We start from the raw sequence: 6,575 nt of genomic DNA on the forward strand, positions 1-6,575 counted from the left end.
CAAATGATCTTAATTAGCACCTGCCAGGTAAAGGAGGCCTCACCAATGAAGGAAGGGAGCAGAGCAGCAGGCGGTGGAGCATTTAGGCTGTATTTTGAGTTTTGTTTTGTTTTATTCTCTTCTTCCTCAGTAGTCTTACGCTGCTGGGTTTTGTTATTTTAGTTTAGGGTTTGGTAGTCTTGATTTTCATGCTTTGTTTATTTGTTTTTCTTTAGGTAGTTTTGCTTCGGGGGAGCTGCTGACTCCGAAAAAAGGAGTACGAGAAATGAGCACAAGATAACATCGGGTCATTAATAACAATAAGATAGAATGACCTGGAGGGCCGATTCCGGCCCCCGGGCCTTGACTTTGACACATGTGGGTTACGAGGTTGAATACAAAACAATCTCTGTGACAAATACATTTCTAATTATTTGGGGGGTTTCATGTCTGTGGTGTGAAAACATATTTTTTCAGGTTCATCAGACACAGTGTCAAAAAACAAATTTTTGGGGTAAAATTTTCAGTAACCTGAGAACCCAAAGTGCTCCGAGTTCAGAGAATGACCCGCATGTGAGACGGCCTTCAGGTTGGTACTTTGGTTCTGATTCCTTTTTTACTTGTCATGAGTAGAACTGCACAGAGGCCGGCCCGCTGAGCATCGCCCGGCGCCGTAGCTTCTGCAGAGGGGATTGAAGTGGGACGGAGCGGCACGGCGAATCCGCTAACCACACAGACCTGTAGCTCCTCCCCTCTCGTGTTCCACTTGTAAAGTAGGTGTCTAAAGCTGTTAGCGGCACAGCTCCGTGCTGCTTTGTGACGCGGGGGTGCAGTAAAGCAGATCATGACAGGCTCCAGTTTGGTGTCGGCGTCCTGGATTTGCATGATGGATGGCGGCCGTTTCGGCGCGGGACAGCTCGCCGCTTTAATGGGTCCCCGAGGAACTTAATCAGCCGGTCCTACTGTGCTACAGAAGAAACAATATCTAATAACAAGCTGGACAGCTTTTTGCTCTGCTTTTGTGGGGTCGCAGCACAGAAGAGCTGACGAGTAGCTCTTTTCCTCCCAAAAAAAGAAAAAAAAGTGACAAATTCTATAAAAATGACCGAAAGTTACAGGATTTTTATGTGTGAAAAGGATTTGCAAGTCAGCATTTGGAGGCTCTCATGCATGGAATAACAGTTGCATGTTGTCAACAGTATTTAGATGGAGAATAAATGGTTCGAATAGAGCTGCAGAACAATGGCGTTTCAAGATAATGTCTCATGTTTGCAGCATAAGCAGAATCTGAGACACTTGTGTGGTCAGAAACATTTTTCAAAGCACATCGCAGCTAGCTTGTGTATTTGACAGGATCAGCAGTTTGGCTGCAGGATTAGGGTTTTTTTTTGTTCCTCTGCAGAACATCAGAGCAGGACAGTTCAGACGAGACAAATGAGAGATCTGAAGTGACTTTTATCGGAGCTGTTTGGATGAAACCAAAGCTGGAGAAACGTCACACTTGAGTTCTGTTTAGGAAATTCCCAGAAGATTAACTCTGCGTCGCAACCACAAGATAAACAGCTGTTACTGTCAACACAAACACTTCACAGAAAAACATTTTTCAGTTCAGGAAAAAACGTGTCTGCTTGTAGAAAAGAGCCAGTAGAACAGTTGGAACCGAAGCCTAAAGTCGTCACGTGAAGCAGAATTAGCAACAAGATTATTTTACGGACTCACATAAACTCAAACTTTAAAGACGGATTCCTCGATTTTAGATTAGGAAGCACAACAACGTTCATAACAATTCTCCCGTGGGTTATTGTCTCCAAAAGTACTTAGCATGTTTGAAGAAGTTATGGGCATCTGGTCCGGATGCCTCCTGGACGCCTCCATGGAGAGGTGTTCCGGCCATGTCCCACTGGGCGGAGGCCCCGGGGAAGACCCAGGACACGCTGGAGAGACTATGTTTCTCGGCTGGCCTGGGAACCCCTCGGGGTCCCCCCAGAGGAGCTGGAGGAAGTGGCCGAGGAGAGGGAAGTCTGGGCATCTTTGCTTAGACTGCTGCCCCCGCGACCCGGTCCGGACGAAGCGGAAGAAGATAGATGGATGGGTGGATGGATGGCGCTGTTTAAGCAGCTGCCTGTTATGGCATCTCCTTGTTTTTTTGTGGCATTATTTTTAGCTGGAGCTTGGCCCAACTCTGTCACCTTTGTTCCATTTGCTTATTTATTCATTTCGTTCGTTGGACTTCCTTTCTTTGACTTTTTTGTCTGGAACTTTTTGACCCCAACGGATTCAGCAACGGCCCTAGTCTTTTACACCCGTGATCAGCTCATAGCTCTGCACAACATCGCCTTTCTCTACACGGAGACACTGGACATTCCAAGTAGATCCAGTGGAAGAGTAGAGGCTGCAGAGCTGGACGAAAGCTCCAGATCAACAAGTTACCTGCGCTGGCCCGACTGCGGTAGGAGTTCGGGGAGTGCAGCGTCATGAGCTTCACTGAGTCGTGACTGGATGGACTAACTCCGGTCTCTGTGGTCTCGTTGGAGGTTTTTCGGGCTTCCCTGCGTGGACGGGAGTGGGGCAGAGAGTGGAAGGACGGGGCTCACGATGGGCGTCAGCAACGGGTGGTGCAACCCGGCACACATCTGCACTGAGGAGCAGCCCTGCTGTGGGGACATCGAGCTGCATGCTCTGCGTGTGAGCTGCTCAACGACGCGGTGACCCGGATGCAGACCTGTCATCCGCAGATCCCTCCTGTGGATCTGCGGGACTTCAACCATGCCTCCCTAACTGCCACTCTTCCCATTGACAAAATGTTTGTGTTCTTGGAGTGAATGCTGTAATCTGGACTCCACTTAAACCTCTTCATTCAGTTTTTTGAAGTCAGGGATGCTCTCGCCACAATCACTAAACAAAGAGATCAAATCCAGTCTATAAAGAACGGACTAGGATTCAACTGAAAAATAAAACTTAAAGAGTTTTTGATCCTACTAAACAGAACACAGGACAAAAGTGGCTTTTGTGGCTTTTTAGCCCCGTTTGTGTCATTGCTGCTGGCAGTCCTTTGTCGGGTTCAGCTGTGTTTTAGTACTTTGATCTATTTCTATCTTATCCGTAATTAGCCTTCTACCTCTCTAATGACTTCAGGGACAAGAAACTGTGTAACTACAGATGACACAAACTAAAACGTGGCTCAACTAACAACACCTTAATTCTTCTTGATCTACAGAAAACAAACATCTGATCTGAAGACCACAGAGTTCACAACCAGTGAGCATAAAATCATTAATAATGATTTAAAAGCTAATTGCTTACAGCAACAGTACAATAAAACTGGGCTTTTTACTAGGACATGTTTATTTTCTGTCCACAAACAGATAAATGTGTAAATTAAAGCTGTGAGAGGCGTTGTATCGCCTCCTGGCACGCCCCCACTGGCTGAGCGGCTGCTACACGCCCCTCACTTTCCACCACAGCCCCCGTCACACTGTCACATAACAAAAAAAAATATTTTCAAAATGGCGGCTTTTCTGCTGGTTTTATCTCCATAGCAACAATATTATATTTTGGTCGCCTGGAGGGGACGAACAGATCGGTGTAATTTTTAGAAGAATCTGCAAATGTAATTTTTTTGTTTACCTTGGCAACGGAGGGTTTACAATGCCTGTATTCCTAATGTGTTCTTATTGTATGTTATATCGATTTGTTCAGCTTGTACCAACAACTCTTAATTTACATTTTCACAACATTCTGGTAAAAAAATGTGCAATCTACAGGAAAATACCAATGAATTACATAGGCTTGGCACTATGCTAGTCTGCTACCACTGTCCAAGATACACAAAGAGCAACGGCATATTGGATAGGGCAGCAAACACTGAGACGCATCTTAGCAAATACAGTAACATGACAATAAACTGCTCAATTTAGGTCATATTTCAAAACAAAAAAAATAAGACCAAGGTCGTGGTATTAATGTTTATGTATAAAGTGCAACAGATGAGCGACATTTTAAACTTTTGGATGTATAAATTAAAAAATATGTTATTACACGGGAGACGCGGTGCATAATCGCATTAAAGTATGTGGCGGCTGGGGCCTGTCCCAACGCGCCACCGGGGCCCCGCCACGGGGCAAGTGCATGAGTGGATCCCACTCAGCCTCTATCAGAGGGACTCAGGCACCTGCATGAGACTGGGCAGGTGGTTTTCCGTATGCCACATGTGCCCTCAGTGGCCACTACTGAGGAAATCCTGGTTAGTTTCTTTACCACCCCTTAGTAATCTGCTTCCCAGCAGATTGTCTGGTCTGATCTGAGGTCAAACACACATACAAATATCAAGGTCATCTTTCAAAAACCAAAAAAGATTGGTGGTCCTGCAAGAAAACGTGGAAATAGTGTAACGTCTAAAGTGGACTTTTACTTTGAATAGACAACAAGATCAGCTTAAACGTTCACTATTGAGAGTAAATTCACTCAGACCTTCCTAAAATGTTTTCTAGAAGTTCTCTTTTACCAGCTGGCAGTAACAATTTACATGTGAAAAGTCATATTCTTGTTTTTCCAGCTCTGTTTGTACAATTGTAGCACAGCAGTGAAAAGGCCTCTAGTCCTATTCAATATGGCGTCCAACTTTGAATATGCAACAAGCCAACATAGCAACTCTAGAATCTACAACTTTTGTTTCGACATCTTTTTTCCCCAAGTAGCTCCCAAATGATGCTCAAGGATTAAGTAAATAAATACGAATCCCAGGCAAAAGGTGCTAAAGGTGATTTTTTTTTGTAATTCAAGGTGGCACTTTCTTCCTTACAAAATTTCAGTTTTTGTTGTGGACTTGGGCCCACGCCGAATTCTTCCCTTCTTCCTCCCCCTTTATTTACCTTTCCAAACGGAGTTATAAAAAAAAATAGTGTCTCACAATTCATTGTTAGTGGGATCAGATTTCCTTTTTTCCCTTAAAGCTGTCTCTGAGAGCTTATTTTGTTGTCTTTTCATCCTTAAAAGTTTCAAAGAACTCACAGCCGCGAAAACGCGTGCCCCTCCCTCCCCAGCTTAGACACGGGCACCGTCAGGTAAAGGAGGGGCTCCACACCAGGCAAAGTCATAGTTTTGAATTCTTTTATATATACATTTAATTACTTTTTTCATTACAACATGAAATAAGTTGTTTGTCAAAGTAAAAAAAAAAATCCAAAACATTCATTTATAATCATTGGGATTTAGCACCCCCTAGGTCACCTATGCTCAGGGCCGTCCCTGATTCTCTAAACTCCTCTACCCAGTGGTTGAAGTTCCCCCATGTGGTCAATGAAATCCAACAACCGTGGATACAGTTTCTGATGAAACCGAAAAGTTAGGGATGTCAGCATTGAGGAGAAGATAAGAAATGAGAGTCACTGCCTCTGCCTGAGTTCCAACCCCCCCTGTCATCGCAGCTTTTGATTGGCTGAATGCTTGATGGTTGGTCACAGAAGGCTGTCCTGATGTTCTGTGGTCTCACTTCAGCAAACACCGATTCTATGAGGCTGCCATGCTGGAAAAATAGAGCCATCGACGTCCGGGGTAAGACACTGAACTACACGTTGCTCCTTGTGGTTATAGGTCGGTGCCGGTGTTTGACAGCAGAACCACCATCAGTGTGTGCATGAATGGGACAGTGACTGGAAATGGGACTGTGATGTCACAAAGATAAAAGAGTGATGTCACAATGAGTGTGATGTCACAAAGATGAGTGTGATGTCACACAAAGTGATGTCACACAATAATGAGTGTGATGTCACACAAAGTGATGATGTCACACCATGTCATCATGCATCATTGCAGATGTATAATGGCACGTGCATGTGTAGTTATGAGATCATGCATACACCTTATGACGACGATGCTGACCCAAGTGACACATAAACCGAGGTCTTGAACTACGCTTGTATGACTTTTAATTTTACTTCCTCGAGAGGAAAAGCTCTTGAATTGCGTCAGAAAAAGCAGACATAAGAGCGGACACAGAACGAAAGAAGGAGAAAAAAATGGCATCAGTGGAAAACAGCAAATCCCCTGTGCCTTCACAGGACCCGTCACATGATGACACCACCTCATACAAACTCCTGTTAAAAGGAGACACTGTCCTGATTGGCGTAAAACAGCTTTGTCCAATTGTGGAGAGACACTTTGACAAGATCTCTTCCGTGCAATGGGCACTGCTGAAGGCAGGACACATTGATGGACAAACTTTAATCACTCTTGCTGACTTGATCACAGAAATCATACAAACGTCAGCAACGGATGTATTAAAGATCCTGGAACCAATGCTCACAAAAAGAGCATCGGCTCGTCGACGACTCCCATCTATAAAAACTGTGATGGGAAACGCTCTTTCCAAAACCATCGCTTTTGCCCTTGGAATTAAAAAAAAAATATGTAAAAACACCAAGGAGCTGACGGAGATGATTGAGGAGGAAATTGAACAAAAGGTGCACAAGGCCATTAAGATGACATTGAAAATGTCCAAAAATGCACGTCTTAGTATCACTGGATGTGTGTCAAACCTCAAGCGTCTTAGCTTGATGGTTAAAAACACAGGCCACCTTTTGCAAGAATTCCTGCAG

Source organism: Oryzias melastigma, linkage group LG6 (genome assembly GCF_002922805.2).
Source record: "Oryzias melastigma strain HK-1 linkage group LG6, ASM292280v2, whole genome shotgun sequence".
Lineage (NCBI taxonomy): Eukaryota > Metazoa > Chordata > Actinopteri > Beloniformes > Adrianichthyidae > Oryzias > Oryzias melastigma.